Source organism: Felis catus, chromosome A3, assembly GCF_018350175.1.
Source record: "Felis catus isolate Fca126 chromosome A3, F.catus_Fca126_mat1.0, whole genome shotgun sequence".
Lineage (NCBI taxonomy): Eukaryota > Metazoa > Chordata > Mammalia > Carnivora > Felidae > Felis > Felis catus.
Window position 1 is genome coordinate 877,454 of NC_058370.1, and position 15,810 is coordinate 893,263.

The following is a 15,810-nucleotide window of genomic DNA, read 5'->3' on the forward strand; positions in this document are numbered from 1 at the left end:
GGCTGTCCCTGACATTCAGAGCCGCTCACGTTCATCGCACGCTTGGTCTGACATTTGCACTAGAATCGGTCTGTGTTAGCCTCCTCCTTGCACAGACCAGACCCTCCTGGCTCTCAGGCATCGAGAGTCCGAGCGGCCACCCTGCCCGTGGCCTGCCCTGTGCAAGGGAGGGTCTGGGGCCCTGGACCCCCCAGGTGCAGACCCAGCCTGTGGGGGCACCTGGAGCCTCTGCCCTGCCCTCCGACCTCACACGGGGTGCGGGAGGGCAGCTTCCTCCACGAAGTTTCCCCGAGGGAGCCTGGTCCCGGGTCGCCTTCCCTGGTGCTCCCTCGTGTCGGCACCCAGCCCCCGCCACCTTCCAGGGCTCAGGGCTGCTGGGTGCTTTCCGTTCTGTCCCAGAGCCAGCACACGCGGTGCCCAGCGAGCCGCAGTCACCCGCTCCCCTCCCTGCAGCAGGGTAAAGCACCCGTGCCTCTCCACCGGCCCTCTCCTGGGTTCCGCTGTGCATGCAGCAGGCGCAAAATGAGGGCCTGCCAGCTCTGGGGGGAGAGGCTTGCCCCCTGTAGATGGGTCCAGATGGGGCTGGGGATGGGTTGACACGAGCACGCTGGGTGGGAGCGCCCACACTGCCCCTGCTCCTGTGGGCTTGCTCGGGAGGGACCCTTCCTGCAGCCTCGCCTGCCCCCCTTCCAGCTTCTGATGGGGTGGGGCGTGGGGATGGAGGGGCCGGTTAAGGGGAGAAGCCCAGGGGAGGGGACAAGCAGGGCCTGAGGGGGCCACCGCTGAGAGACTCTTCCGGGATGAGCCCCCGCCCGTCTTCGTCCTCCACTTGCCATGTGCCCTGTGTTCCCAGCCCCCTCCCCGTTCGGGAGAGGAACCCGAGTGTCCAAGAGCCTATCCTGGCCAGAGGTGCCCGGGGAGAGGACGGCAGTGCCCGGAAGTGGCCACCAGGAGGTAACAGAGCGGGTTTGAACGGGCCTGTCTGGCTCTGCCCTTGAACATGAGTGTCGGTGACGTGGCTGACAACGGCCCTGAAGGTGTGGGTGGGACAGAGCGTTTCTGGGAAGAGGTAGGTGGGTGGGGTCCCAGGTACCGGACCTGATTCAGGGGGTCCCTGCAGCCACCTGGGGAGGTTCAGGCTTCCCTTCAGGAGCACGAGGAGGCCCGCTGGGGTTCGGGGAGCCCCGCCCCACCACGCTCTCTGAAAACAGCGCTGGAAGCAAGAATCTGTGAGGCAGGGCTGGGTTCTTCCTCCTGTGCACGTGAGATCTGCCTCCGCACAGCCAGAGGAACCCCCTGTGGGCACGATGGGGCAGGGAGGACAACGTGCCTCCCCTCTGGCTCTCCCTTGGGACGCTCGCCTCTGGAATCCAGCCGAAGCCGCATGGGGAGGCCACAGGAAGGGGTCCCGTCTGCCTGAGGAAAGCCTTCCGACGCTTCCAGCCCCCAGCGGAGTCCCTGGGCACTGGGGCAGAGACCACGGTCCCTGCTGGGTCCTGTCCAGAGTCCCGATCTACAGGAACTGGGAGACACAGCCCATGCTTGCCACTGTGGCTTGTTTTCTTCTAAAGTTTTATCATTTCTAAGTGATCTGTGCATCCACCACGGGGCTCAAACTCACAACCTCGAGATCAGGAGCTGCATGCATCACCGACCGAGCCAGCTGGGCGCCCCTGGTCGTCCTTGTTGGAAGCCACTGGGTTTTGGGGTAATGTGCTGTGCGGCCACAGATCCGCAAGTACAGAATCACGGGATGTATAGGGCGTGGCCCCCACGGCACAGGCGGGGAGGAGCCGGGCGGCATGAAGGCAGCTGGAGAGCCGGGCCGTCCCAGTTTGCTGGGAGCTGTCGTCATGGATACGTGTCTGCATCCACCGAGGTGATGCGTGGTCTCCTTCTCGTCTCAGCCCTGTGCCCGGGGTGAAGTGAGGCCGTGATGCTGTGCTCCATTTTATGTTTTACGTTTCGCCGGACCCCGCGCTCCTGGGCGCCGTTGCGTGCGCAGCGTCTGGTTCCCGCATCGGGCGGTGTCGTCGGGGCGGTGAGTTGGGAGGGGTGTGCTGTCTTTCTGGGAGTGATGGTGTTAAAACTCCCTGGAGCTTTCCGGGGAGGCTCTTACCTTCCGCACGTGGGGCAGTTCCGACGCCCCCTTCCGCACGGCGCTCTGTAGTCCGAGCTCCAAGGAGCTGGTCATCTGGGCTCAGCTGCGGAGCCCGGCTGGCGACTGGCCCGTCGAGAGCAGGGGAGGGGGCCGTACCCCTGAGGCCTGTCCTCCTCCTCCCTCTCTTACGGGAGTTCTGGTCTGGCTGACCTTTGCCCCCTCGTCCTGCTCGCCTGAGGGTTTCTCTTCCTCCTCTGGGTTCCTCCCCGCGACCGCAGCTCCTCCAGTAGAAGCACGAGACCCAGCTTTCCCTCACGCTGCCTCACGGCCCCCCTCGAGCTTTGGTAGGCGTTTTTCCTTTCCATTTTCGCCCAAAATATTCCCAAACTCCCCCCAAGACTTCCTCTTTCGTGGGTTCCTTTTGGGGTGTTTTCCCCGTACCATTCTGTTTCTGATTTCTTCTCGGGTGCCCTCGTGCTCTAGACTGCGCTTCGTACGGTTGATGTGACTTCTCCGTGAGCTTTGTTTCAGGGCCCAGAAGACGCCGCGTCTCGCTGGACGCCGGTGTGCGATGCTGTGGTCCCGGGAGCGTCATTAGCCCCGGTTGGCTGACGGTGTTGTTCCGGTCATCTGCGCAGCCTGGTGCGGTGGCTCCGGAGGTGCCCAGCCTGGAAGCGGCACGGCGGGGTGCGGGGCAGACGCCAACTCCTGGTGCACGACAGCCGTCGTCCCCCAAACGTGGGGGTGGCAGGTGCCAGCGCCCACAGGCACCCACTGACCCGGGGCCTTTTGGGACAGCGCATCCTGGAAACAGGGCCCCACTCGTGGTCACTCTTGCGACTTGGCACCTGGGAGCTCTGGGAGCATTTGGGGTTCCCAGGGGCTTCCGGATGGTTAGGTCTGGTCCGGTGTTGAGAGAGGGGCCCCCAAGTCCGAGAAGATCACACGCCTCAGAGCCTGGTCCCACGAATGGGCTCAGAGCCCCACAGAAGTTTCCAGGAGGTTCCTTGGCACCTGAGTGGCCACTGCCACCTTTGTCCAGGGTGTGGCTCTTCCAGCAACTCCCCTGACTCCAGGGGGCCCGGGTGCAGCCTGGCTGGCGGCTGGCTCGCCCCTTCCGTGCCTCCCGGCTGCAGTCCCTGCCTGTGGTGTCTCACAAGGTCACGACCCCCCGCACGCGTGTGGGGAGCTGATCTGTCCTGGGGAGGCCGGGCCCCCCAGCCCCAGGCTGCTAGGAGGCCCGTCGGGGCTGGTCTCGAGGGCAGGCGAGGGAGGGGGGTGCCCGGTACTCGCCCAGGCTGCACTGCCCCTGAGCAGGGGGTGCCAGGCGGCTCCGACCCCCACCCGTGCTCCCCACCCTTGGCAGTCTGCACTCCTGGCCTCGGGGAGCAGGTGACGGGAAGCAGGTGAGGGCGGCTGGAGAGAACTCCAATCCGGCTTCTCCGTGGAAACAGTCAAGGCATCGCGTGTGGGTTTTATAACTCAAAAACACCAAACGAATCTTCTGACATTTTACCATCGAGAAAATAAGGCAGGGCGGAAGAACCAGGCGGACGAGGCAGCGAGACCCGCCCGGGCGGGGTGGACGCCTAGGCTGGGCCCGGCAAGCGCTTCGGGAAACCGAGTCCCCGTCATCTGTGGCCGTGGGGAAGGGCTGGCCCTCGCCTCCCGGACAGGAGGGGCCGCACTGCCGAGGATGCGACTCAGTTCTGTTCTCCAGGCAGCGAGACGTGATCTGGTGGATATTTTATGTGCCTTTTTAAAACACTGGGCTGCGGCCGATGTGTGATAGGCAGACAGAGCGCAGGGCCCACGATGCACAAGCCGACAGGTGTGGCCCGGGGGGATGGGTGCCTTTGGCTGCAGGACCCCTCGTTTGAAAGGGGGGGTTGGGTCGAGGGCAGATAGGCCTGTCCCTTGAGGGAGAGGTCTGGGTGACGGCTCCACACGGTGACAGAGGGCAGGGACCCAGCTGCAGAACCACACAGGCCTCTTGGTGCAAACAACCCGGGAACCAGGGCTCAGATGTCTCACTGCGGGGACTGCCTACACTGGGGGCAGAGTGCAGCTGGGGACTTCTTGGTCCTGCCCAGCCCCCTCCACCCCAATGCCCTCCAGGGCCAGCAGAACTGCGCTGCCCTCTGCCACGGCAGGGCCTGAGCTAAGCAAGAGCCCCAGTTCTGGGAGGGTCGGTCACCCTTCCATCTTGATAGGACCAGGAGGTCCTGACTCTCCAGTTTGTTCGCCTTTCCTTCCAACAGTCTTACCAACTCTGTCCAACTCACGCTCTTTAGGACAAGGGCACAGACCGGGACGGCTGTGGACAGTCAGGATCCATAACCCAGCCAGCAGTGTGTGCAGGGTCCTGTGGTGACCACAGCATTGCCACCTGGCTCCAAGCCCAGAAGTCCCCCTCCCGGGGGCTCTGCAAGACCACAGGCCCCTCCTAGCAGTGTGGGGGCTTGGAGACAGTGGGGTCCTGGCATCTGCTGGGTCAGGGTCTCCCGCCAGCAGCCTGGGGTGGGACCCTGGTGCCTCTCCAGAGCTAACTGTCTGCATCTGCATTTTCCAGCAGGGAGGCCCTGTGCTAAGAGCCTAGAGGGAAAGCCCATCTCGCTCCTGTACGTGAAAGTCCTTTTTTAAAAAATTTAAGTTAAAAAAAATATTTTAATGTTTGTTTTTGAGAGAGAGAGAGCAAAAGCATGGAGCACGAATGGGGGAGGGGCAGAGAGAGGGACACACAGAATCCAAAGCAGGCTCCGGGCTCCAGCTGTCAGCACAGAGCCCAACGAGGGGCTTGAACCCACGAGTTATGAGACGGTGACCCGAGCCAAAGTTAGACGCTTAACCGACTGAGCCACGCAGGCGCCCCAAATGGGCTTCTACTTAAATGATGTCCTACCTGAGCCAAATCAGAGGCTGAGGAAGGAGACGATAGGGCCTCCGAGAGCAGGCAGCCCACGGAAGGGATTTCCCAGGTCAGCCTGAGGCCCCAAAGCCCCCTCCACACTCTGCACCACCCGGGAAGAGCCTCACCCTACCCTGGGTTCCCAGATACAAACACAAAGAGGCCAGGGTGCGGGTTGTAAGGAGGAGGGAAGCCGTTGACCCTCGAGTCGTGCAGGGGGCAAAGGTGGGGGCTGGGCAGAGCCTGGAGGGGGGCAGTGGGGCCGGCTGCTTGCTCCTGGTTTCTCTGAGTTGAATGTCACATGGAGACCAGGTAAGGCCAGGTGCTCCTACTGCTGGGTTCACGAATATATGCCCGCTTTCCCTTCTTTCTCTGGTAAATGTCAAGGGCCACTGGGGAAATGAGGTTGACCCCAGGACTCAAATGAGTTTGAAGCTGGTCTGGAGGTGAGTGGGTTGGTCTAGAGTGAGGGAAGGAAGGAGGGAGGGAGGGAAGAGAAGGTAAGGGAGAGGAGGGGAAGGGAAGGGAGAAGGAGGGAAAGAAGGAGAGAGGGAAGGAGGGAAGAAGAGTGAAGAGGCTGGCAGGTGCCTGGGATTATGGAAGGACAGATGGCCCCCATTTGTTTTTCAACCAAATTCCAGCAATGTCTGTGGCCTGAGAAATTTGCATCAGAAACAATGATTTTGCTATCAAAAACTGACACGGAGGGCCTGCGTGTGTCTGAAAGAGTACTAGTTATCCCCCGCCCCGGGAGAGAACATCCGGGGCCCAGAGAAACATTTCTCGGTTGCCGTATTGGGTGCACACAGGGTGGTGAAGCCACAGGCTGGAGCTCAGCCACGCCCGGCTCACAGGGGACCCGGGTGGCTGTGCCGCCAGGACCTGGGACTGACCCTCGCTGACGTCGGCCCAGATGCACGGAGTCCGCCTCTCCAAGGTGCCATAGAGTCCAAGATAGGTGCTGGCATATCGGAGTGGCTTGCTTTGAGAGGGGACACACCAGACAGAAACGTCACCGCACCAGGACGGCCAATGGTGCCTGAGCAGCAAAAGCCATCGCCACCGAGGGGGGTTCTGGGTGAGGAGGCAAGGCCGGCCTGGCGCCCCTGCTCAGAGGGCCGGTGGCCCGCCATCCTGTTCCAGGGACACTTCCTGCTGGTGACTTCCAGTTCCCTAGGAAGGGGGTGTGGGTGTTGCTAATGGGAAGATCCCCCCCCCCACTCCTTCTGTGCCTCAGTTTCCATTTTCAGGCTGCCCTCCAGAACGCATGAGGTCAGGGACAGCAGGCAGAAGACGCAATGGCTGAGAGCAGGCTGGAGGCTAAGCCCCCAGGGAGGCCGGGCTTAGTTCACAGGGCCTCCCTCTGCGCCCCACTCTCCTGGAGATCCAGGTGGGGCCCCCACCTCCAAAGCTCACGGTGGGAGGCACGTGCAGGTTGCCATGGAAACACGCACAGTCTGTGGGCTGGAGGATGGGCCCCGGAGGGTCCGGGATGAGGTCGGGAAAGAAGAATGAGTTTCTGCGGGGAGCAGGGGAGGAGGACGTGGGGTGGGGAAGCGTGACCCTCTCGGGCTGGGGAGAAAACCTCGCATTCAGCTAGTTAACCGGGGTCCACGCAAGGCTTCTTCAGGCAAGTTGTATTTAAAACCTGTGAGCAAAACCAGCTGTAGGACCCCAGCCGTCCGTCTTGCCCCTGGTTGGGTCGTGCGCAGCCTTTACCGGTGGGACCGACGCTTGAGTCTGCAAACACGTGCCTCCCTCCGGTGTAGCTCTGGGCTGGAGAGGTGGGGGCGCCCCGCTGGCAGCCGGGCCAAGCCCCGAATCCTGCGCTGTCCTCCCCCACCCCCACCAGGGACTGCAAGGCACCCAGCCCCCATGGGCCTCTGAGGTCCCAGCGCCCGCGCCCACAGGGGGGATCACGGGTCCCCTGCTCTGTGCCTGCCCTCGGGGAGCTGATTTCCTCCCACGGAAGCCCCTTGCCAGCCCATCCCAGACTGAGGGGAGGGGTCCTTCCAGGCGCAGCCCGGTGGCGTGTCCCGAGGCCCCCTGGTCCAAGCCAGGCCCTCAGCAAACCCTGGGGAGCAGGCGGCCGCGGCCGGGGCACAGGGGGACTGCCAGCAGGGGGATTACCGCCTCTCGAGCAGCCTGGCGCCTCTGGCAGGAGAGCAGCGGGGTGATGGCCCGCGCCCACCTGCACCTGCCCTCGGCCCCGCCTACCGCACGGCTTCCCGTGGCAGGTGAGTGTCCCTCTTGGCTGTCCTCTGCTTGCAGGCAGGCAAGCAGCTGGCCCGGGGAGGGGAGGGGAGGGGAGGGAGCGGCCCGTGTGCTCAGGCGGGAGGCTCGTAAACCCTGTGGGCCTGGACCCTGTGGGGGCACCCCCGGGCCGAGCTCAAGGCCACAAGCCCTCTCTGCCGTTCCTCCCGGGGCCGAGGCCTGTCCTGAGGGCTGCTTTCTGTCCTCCACTCCTAGGGGGTCGGCGGGGGGGGGGGGGGGTTACTCGTGGCGGAAGGCGTGTCACCCTCTGGTCGCACTGGAATCGCTGGCTCTGACCATCACATGTTCTCTCTCCTCTGCCCGGACACATCCTCTTTCACACCATCGTCACTGTGAGTAGACAGGACCCCAGCAAGACCAGAGCCACGGGCCCGAGTGCACAAGGTCACCCAAGGTCACTCCTGCCAGCCCGGCCCCGGGGAACCGGGGTCTCACTGTCTGTGGCCGACCTGGGGGGCTCTTGCCCAAAGGCGTGGTCTCCCGAGGTCCCGAGTGTCAGGGGTCCTGTGACTTTCACGGCCGCCCCCCTGGCGAGGCCCGCAGAGGCCTGGCTCAGATCCCGGTCAGGCCACCCTTGCGCTGCCCCACAGCCCGCTTCTCCCTGTTGCCCGCCCTCCCGGGGAAGCTGGTCGGGCATAACAGGGTCCCGCCACCCAGATTTCCTGCTCTGAGGGTAACTGTTACAGGGGGGAAGGAAGGCCGGGGGGGGGCTGAGAGCACAGCACAGGGCTGATGGTGGGCGGGCTCACTCTGCCAGGACAGCGGCTGGCACCAGGGCCTGGCGTCTGCCATGGACGCTCATGGAGCCCCGGGCCTCTGGCTCCCAGGTCCCCATGGAGCCTACGGCGCATTTCCTAGGTCCCGGAGCAGAGCCAGACCCCGCCGTCCATCCCGACCTTGGGGTCCAGCCTTTCCCGGAAGGTGCTCTGCGGAACCCCATTGCCTACAGAGGACCCCAGATAGCTCTGCGTTCAAATCAGCGTGGTCAGTGCATGCGCCCCAGTCCAGGAACCACAGGGGAATTCGCACGATGAGGCAACAAAAAAGGGCTGATTAATGAGTTTTCTCTAACCAGGATCCACAGACGCATTTGGCCAGAGGTCACTTCTCCAGAGTAGTCCCTCTAAAGTGTCCGAGTGTCCCCGGCTCATGTGGGCCCGCACCTGAGCTGGTGCTGTTCCTGTCACAGGGGACCCTGACAGCGAGGGGCCTCACTACCGAGAAAGGCAGGCTTCCGGACCCCACACCGGGAATCACGGGGGGGGGGGTGCCCCATCACCTATGGTCCACACAGGCACTAGAGGCAACTATGCCTTTCAGAGGCCAGTGAGGACACGGAGGTTTGGGCTGGGTCACCGTCTGCTCCGGGACAGTGGTCCTGGCCGTGGTACCACCATCCCTCCCGCAGGACCACCCTGGGCATTGTCTTCACGAGTCTGGATCTCCCGGGCTCCCCCTCTGGCCCCTGGGTCGTCTGTGGGGTGAGACTCAGGGGCGGGCCCTGCCGGTGCCCTCAGTGCCCACCCCGTCTGTCTGAGCCTGGCTGGGCCGAGGGGGCCCCAGGGGAAAGGCGGGTGGGGACTGTGCCCGGTCAATCCATTCCTGAGAAGCCAGGAAGGAGGCGGCTGTGGCTTGGGGAGGGGGGGGCCTGGAGTGGACGCCAGGTGTGTCCAGGCCCCGGTGGGGGGTGTGCCCTGCCCAGCCTCTCTGTGTGTCCTGAGGGCAGGGGCAGCCACCACCTTAAGGCCTGCCCTGGCCTGGGCACCAGCTCTGGGCCAGCAGGGTGGTGGGCGTGGGGAGGCCGAGGGGCATGGCCCTCCTCCCTGGAGGCCTCGTCCGGCAAGCGCAGCCATGGGCACAGAAATCCCACTAAAATCTCTCTCCCCCAGAACCCCACACCCGCCTAGCTGGCGAGTAGAACGCCCCCCCGGGTCCTGAGATGGACCCGCTCACCTGAACGGCTTGTGCTCAGCCTTCCCCTCGCTTCTCGAGGGCGCGTGGCTGGCGGGGTCTGATTCAGATGAGGACACGAGTTGCAGCCGGGGTGGGGGCCGGGGGCAGCAGGGGGGCCCAGCAGCGCCTCCTGCGGGGCTGGCGTGGCCCACTTCCTACAGGAAGTCCCCTCCTGGGGCTGCGGAGGCCTGAGGATTTAGCACCCCTGACTCCAGGGAGAGCAGAGAACAGACTTGCAGGACGCCTGCCTCTGCATCCAGCTTTTAAAAGGTCTGCAGCTACCACACACGGCTGATGCCCACCGAGAGCTAACGGGATTGCCTAGGGGAGGGGAGGGCAGGTCTGGGCGCCCCCTCCCTGAGCCCAGGGCCTCGGGTGGCCTCAACATCTAGGCCCCAGGTTCTCCCCGGCTGAGCCCCCACCTGCGCCTCCTACCCTTGGCTGGTGTCTGCAGGCACTGGGCCTGGGCTCACTCAGAGTCCCGAAGACGGGCTGCTTTTAGCTGTGCCCCCGCCAGGGAGGGCGCGGCTGCAGGCCAGGTCAGCCCCACGAAAGGGGGAGCGGCCAGAGGGGTCCTTGTGGGGGTCTGTAGCCGCGCGTGCTGGCGAGGGCAGGGGACGGGGGCCACGTGCCTCCAGGCAGGCCCTTGCAGGCTTGGTGGCGGTGGCTGCGGACGAGCAGGTGCAGACCCGGCAGGACACGGTCTGCAAGGCAGGCTCTGGGGTCAGGAGGGCGGGACTGGGGGGCCGTGACCCCAGCAGCTAGTGCTGCCCAGTAGGGAGCAACGTGGCCAGGTGAGGGGCAGAAAGAGGCTGCAGGGATGCCCTGGGGGGTCCAGGAGCTGGGCTGGTCCTGGAGAGGTGGCCGTGGCCTGCCTGCCGGAGTCTTCCTCGGCGGACGCGCCCCTCTCGGCCCAAGCAGGGTGTGTGGGGATAGCGAGGCAGCAAGGAGGGGGCGTGGGGGGCTGTGGGGGGAGCTGGGGGAGAGGCCATCTGGCCAGAGGGGTCAAAGCGCTCCCGGGCTTGCGTCACCACGGGTCCTGAGTCTCCGGGTCACTGTGTGAAGGTGGCCATCCGGGAAGACGACAGACTTGTCCCACGGGGGAAGAGAGGGGCTTCCGGGTAAGACCCCGGCATCGGGATGGAGGCAGACCCCGTCCCTGTGTGACCGCCCTCCTGGGATGGAGGACCCGGCCTGAGGCGTCGGGCGTGGCCCACGCTCTGAGGAGCCCATCTCCCTGCAGCCCAATAGCCAGGGCAGCCCTGCCTCACCCGAACCGCGGCCGCGCCCGCCCACCGACGCCCTGCTGCGGCCGTGGTCCCTCCACCCACGGGCACCACCCGGAGCCTGAAAATGGGCAGCGGGCACCCCCAGGCCCTGGGCGCTGGCCTCACCAGGGGCTCCGTCCGCCCCGTGTGCTCGGGGAGGGCCTGAGGACCGGCGGCCCGCTGTGTGAGGGGGGCCAGAGGGGTCTGAGTGGTGTCCGGGATGGACTGAGGCTCTGTCCCCATACAGTTGCACCCTGCGGGTCTCATCCCAGGGCTTTGCTGCAAAGGCCTCTTTGCACTTGAGCTCTGGGCCTATGGGCACATGGGCACATGGGAAAGGGGTTCACTGTGACCCACTGGGCCCTCTGGCCTTGACTCAGCTGGAACGGGGCCCGAGAGGCCAGGCTATGTGGCTGTGCTGGACTGAGGCCCACCGGACCGGGAAACCCCAGAGCCACATAACACTGGGGGACACTTGGGGTCGGGCTCCAGCGGTGGGCACGTGGGAGGCCACCTCTAGAATCTAGAAGGTTCTATCTGGAACCTTCTATCTGGGCCCTTCCCTGCCCGCCTGCCCCCATGCTCTGTCTGGCTCCTTCTCATCATTCAGGTCTTGGGTGAAAGGCCACCTCCCCGAAAAGGGCTTCCCAACCAAAGCTTGATCCTTCCGTGGGGCCTACAGGGAAGCCATTGGCTCAGAACCCGCTCTCAACACGAGCGCCCGAAACTGTGCCGTGGCGCCTGGCGCTGAGATGCTTCCCCGCTGCCTCACCCTCATCCGCCATCCACGCTTCCTGTCCTGGGCAGGACCAGAGCCGCCGTCCTCTGAGAAAGATGTTGGGAGCCCTTTTCGGGGAGGTGGCCTTTCACCCAAGACCTGAATGATGAGAAGGAGCCAGACAGAGCATGGGGGCAGGCGGGCAGGGAAGGGCCCAGATAGAACCTTCTAGATTCTGGAATTGTGGCAGGCAGGGGCGAGAAAGAGGAGGATGGAGAGGGTCACTCAGGTCCTCTTGGGCCAGGGATGGGGTTGGGCGTTATTTCAGGGGCCCCGTCCTCCCGCCGTCAGCAGCATGTTGGCTCTAAGCTCTGGGGTGCTGGGGTGGGAGGGACCTACCCTGTTCCGGTTTCCCATGGGGCCATGGGGCCGGCCCCGAGACGGGACGGGGCTGGCTTGACACATGTTTGCGGACCTCCATCTGGCTCCTGCCGGCCGGACAGCAGCAGCCGTTCCCCGCGTCCTGCAGGCCTGCCCACCTCAGGACCAGGCGCCTGTGGTTGATTCTTCGGAACTAGAGGCCCTGCTCACCCTCCCCCTGCCCGAGGCCCGGAGCCGCTCCGAGTGAGATCCCACCTGCAGCCGCTTTGGGGAACACCTGCACGCGGGTGTGGAGCTCTGCAGCTCCCCGCCCTCCGGCCCGCGTGCGTCCCAGGCCCCTGTGCCCGGTGGGGATGTCTGGGCCCCGGGCAGGTTCTGAGAATGAAGTGCCCCCTGTGTGTCCGCACCGAGCTCCGTGCCGCTTTCTGGGTGAGAAGACACCCGGCCCCTCAGTGGTGGAAACGCCAGCCCGGAGCAGGTGAGCCAAGAAAGGGACACACCGCCCACCGTGGCTGCCACAGCCAGATCTGCGTCTCCGACGCCGAGAAAACGTATTTCAGCTCCGCGAATGGACGTCAGGGTCATTTTCTCCACCCAGGACGGGGACAGGGTCCAGGGCCTTCCTGAGAACAGGCCAGGGACGTGTCAAGTGCTTTGGAGAGACGGCGAGCTGGAGCAGGGCCCGGGCGCCGGGACAGCATGATGGCCCTGACCCTGCCTGGGCGCAGAGAGGGGGGTCCCACCAGCCACCTCCCGCTGCGCCCGCAGGAGGTGAAGGACTGGGGGGGGGGGCGCCTGAAGGTCGGAGGATTGCAGCCTGCAGAGAAGCTGGGTTGGCTTAATTCACACTAATTAGGAAGATCCGTGAATATTCATGAGCCGCAGGCTGGCCCAGGTAGCTGAGGCGGAGCTGGCACAGCGGCTTCTGGAGCCACTGGAGCCACGAGGAGCTATTTGCGGACATGTCTTTGTCAACAGGAAGCCAAGCTGGCTTTACAAGCTCTCCTGGGCAGTCAGCTCTGGGCACCGCCCGGGGAGGACGGCGGGGTGGGGGCCCGGGCCTGGGGGACTTTGGGCGCTGTGACGTGAGGCGGCCAGAGGAGCTCAGCCTGGTCACGGGGGCAACACGACACTCATGTGGCCCCGGACGCTGTGACAATCGTCCGGTGTGACAAATGTGAGAACATGCCAGAAATCAAACAGTACTCCACACCGCAAATAAGTTCACCTGTCTTCCCTCCACCCCAAGACACCACGTCTCCCCCCCCACCCCCAAGACACCAAGCGCGAGCTCAGAAGCCCAGCGGGAGGAGGGCTGCAGTTCCCGGCCTCCGAAAGGCTGCATTTGCACAGGAGCCACAGGCGTTGGACATCCTCACCCACCGGGCTCCCGGCTCCCCGTGTGGAGGCGGGACAGCCAGCATCCCCCGCAGCGGCAGTGGACGGGACAGCAGAGGGTGATGGGGCCTCTCGGGGCCGGGCTGGGCTTTGGAGTCCCGGACCACTCAGAGTGTGCCTCCTTTTTCTCCATTTTATTGTTTATTTACGTTTCTAGCTTTATGGAGACGTAAGTGACCTTTGGCATTGCGGACGATTGAGGTGCACAACGGGTTGATTTGATGCACGCTTTTTTTGAGGTGGGGAAGGAGCAGAGAGAGGGAAAGAGGATCCCAGCAGGCTCTGCACTGTCAGCGCAGAACCCGATGTGGGGCTTGAACTCACGAACCGTGAGATCGTGACCTGAGCCGACATCAAGAATCCAAGGACCGCTGCTCAACCCACTGAGCCCCCGGGGAGAGCCCGCCCTCTGCAGCCCCACCCACCCAGCTCGACCTCTGCCTGAGCCCGGGGTTTCTCAGGTGGGCTTCCTCACCTAAGCACCTGGAGACCCAGAGGTGCCAAATCCCGCTTCATCCCACCTGCCCCGCGGCAGCGCCCCTGCCCCCCCCCACGGCCGCCCCTGCTCCAGAGGCCCTGTGGGTGGTGCGTTTACGCAGCGCATCCTGGGGGGCGGGGTCAGCAACCTCCACTGGGGAAGCCCGGACAGCGTCCTTTCTGCCCAGGGCTCCTGAGCTGCTGGCTGTGGCATGCGAAGTGGCCTTGCATCTCTCGGGCACCCAGTGCTGCTTGGAGGACAAGGACAGGACGCAGAGGACAGAGCCCTGCCCCCCCCCCCCCCCCCCCCCCCCCGCTTCGCTTCCAGGGAATGTGCTGATTTGAAATCCAGTCGCCTGGCTAAGGGAACCTCTGCTCCCTGGTCAGCCCCTGGGCCTGGCGACCGGAGTTCCCACCGGGGAGGGCTGCGGAGGGGGGCAGGGTGGATGTCCCCAGGCTCGGGCAGGCTGGAGGTGGAGGGGCCTGCCTTCCCTGCAGGGGCGCCTCCCGGGCAGGAGAGCTGGGCCCGAAATGGGGCAGACATGAGTGGGGCAGGCCAGGCCCAGGGCTGCACTGCAGAAACGGGCCCCCATTTAGGAACATGGACACAAGGGCAGGCAGCCTTCCCTGTGCCTGCCAGGAAATGGCCCATGGCCTCCAGGTTCTCCCCCGGCCTCTGGGCCTGCAGCCGTCCTGAAGATGCTGGGGCTTCCTGTCCAGCCTCCTCTGCCGGCCTCATCAGCTCGGCCCCAGGGAGACCCCCCCCCCCCCAACCCTCCGTGTGGCCTTTTGTGGTTCCTCCGCAGGCCGGTCTCTGCAGCCTGTTGGCATTGTTTGCACTGTCAGAGGCGGGTGTCGTCAGCACTCGGGCCCGTGGGACTGGCCCAGAAGGTCTGGCAGGGAGGATCCAGCCTGGCCCAAGGGGCCCCAACTGTGCTGCTCCCCAAGGAGCCTGGGATGGCAATGCAGGTAGGCCTGGCGTGTGTGGCGGGGGGAGCCGACCTCAGGGCCGTCGTCCTGGGCCGGCCGCACTGGCACCCTCCCCCAGGCCCCTGTGGCCTTTGCAGCAAGGAGCCTTCCCCTCGGCCAGAAACATGCCTGCTCTCGAGGCCTGGGGACTAAGGGAAGGCTCCCTGATCTCATGGGTGGGATGCCCAGCTGCTGTGCCTGGAGGGGCCTGGACCTATATATTCCTCCTGACTTGGGGTCCCATGGCTCACACATGCGAAAGCGGGGGCCCCGGGGCATGTGCTCGGGAATGGAGGTGACAAGCTGGGGAGGGGTCTTAGCTCTGCCCAGGTCTGCAGGGAGCAGAGCCCACCCCCCATGTCCAGGGGCCAACAAGAGCATGAACTTGGCCTCCTCTCCCCTATCTTGATGGGTGGGACCGGTTTTTGAGGATCAAGCCCCAATTTCCAACCTCAGGAGGTGTTCCTCCCTCCCTGGGAGGCCCCTGGGCCTGCTCAGTGGGGCTTTGTGGGCAGCGGCCAAGTCCAGTCCGGGCGGGATGCACCAAGGCCTGGCCGGCCCCTTCTCTAGGATCTCCTGGCAGCCAGCTGCCTTGAGGGTCCCAGGGTCTGGTGGGGGAGGTGGGCACCCACAGCCAGCAATTTTGGGCCCCCCGTGGGCCAGCAGAGCTGGGCTAGCCCCAGGACACGCACCTTGCTGTGCTCATAGAAGGGAGGTCCCATGCGTGGCCCGGAGACATCAGAGTCTCCAGACTCTGGGTCACAAACCAGGAGCACTAGCCTGGGGCTCAGGGCCTGTCCAGGGCCTAACACGGGGCCTCCATTGGCCTGGGAGGGGCCCAGCCTTGTGGCCCTAAGCAGAGCTCCATCTGGAACTGGTCCGTGCCAGGTTTGGGGGCTGAGAGAGGGCAAGCTGATTGGGAGGTGAGGGGCAAAGAAGTAGATTTGCTGGGAGGACTTGGCATTCTCCTGGAGGGTCACAGAGTTTCCCACTGGACCTGTTCTCTCTCCACATGCAGAGCCACTCAGCCTGTGGGCCGCCTTCCCCCTCCCCTGGGAGCCCCCCCCCCCCCGCCCAGGGACGCTGTCTGGGTCCTCCCGGGATGTCCATGTCCGGAGGGCTCAGGCTAGGAATCAGCAGGCAGCCAGCTGGCTGGGACAAAGGGCTTTTCTGTGCCGGGAGCCGTCAGGATGCATTTCTTCACAAAGAGCCGACTCCTTCTACTAAAGTCTGCTCAGGGGCCTCTGCCAGAGGGCTCGATGCGTCTGCCAGCTCGAGGAGCGAGGAGCAGGCATGCGTCCAGAGGCCTGCTGTCTGGGTCCTGGGTTAGGCCACCTGGACAGAGCCTCGTGTGGGGGTCCTC